A 991-nucleotide genomic window follows, 5' to 3' on the forward strand; every position below is an offset into this window, starting at 1 on the left:
ACCAGAACATCATCTACAAGTCTATAAGCTTGTTTTCTTGAATTGTCTGCCATCTCTAGTGAGATTTTTGCAACTTGCACCTCACAGATCCCTAGCTTCTCCATTACAGAGAGAGGCATGAGATTTATGCTTTACCCTAGGTCACACAGAGCCTTCTTAAAGGTCATGGTGCCTATGGTACAAGGTATTGAAAACTTCCCAGGATCTTGTCTCTTTTGAGGTAATTTCTGCCTAGACAAGTTATCCAATTCTTTGGTGAGCAAAGGGGATTCATCCTCCCAAGTCTCATTACCAAATAACTTGTCATTTAGCTTCATGATTGCTCCAAGGTACTTGGCAACTTGCTCTTCAGTGACATCTTCATCCTCTTCAGAGGACGAATACTCATCAGAGCTCATGAATGGCAGAAGTAAATTCAATGGAATCTCTATGGTCCCAGTGTGAGCCTCAGATTCCCATGGTTTCTCATTAGGGAACTCATTGGAGGCCAGTGGACGTCCATTGAGGTCTTCCTCAGTGGCGTTCACTTCCTCTTCCTCCTCTCCAAATTCGGACATGTAGGTCATGTTAATGGCCTTGTACTCTCCTTTTGGATTCTCTTCTGTATTGCTTGGAAGAGTGCTAGGAGGGAGTTCAGTAATTTTCTTACTCAGCTGACCCACTTGTGCCTCCAAGTTTCTAATGGAGGACCTTGTTTCAGTCATGAAACTTTAAGTGGTTTTGATTAGATCAGAGACCATGGTTGCTAAGTCAGAGTGGCTCTGCTTAAAATTCTCTGTCTGTTGCTGAGAAGATGATGGAAAAGGCTTGCCTTTGCTAAACTTGTTTCTTCCACCATTATTGTTGTTGAAACCTTGTTGAGGTCTCTGTTGATCCTTCCATGAGAGATTTGGATGATTTCTCCATGAAGGATTATAGGTGTTTCCATAGGGTTCTCCCATGTAATTCACCTCTTCCATTGAAGGGTTCTCAGGATCATAAGCTTCTTCTT

This window comes from Arachis duranensis, chromosome 1 (assembly GCF_000817695.3).
Source record: "Arachis duranensis cultivar V14167 chromosome 1, aradu.V14167.gnm2.J7QH, whole genome shotgun sequence".
Taxonomy (NCBI): domain Eukaryota; kingdom Viridiplantae; phylum Streptophyta; class Magnoliopsida; order Fabales; family Fabaceae; genus Arachis; species Arachis duranensis.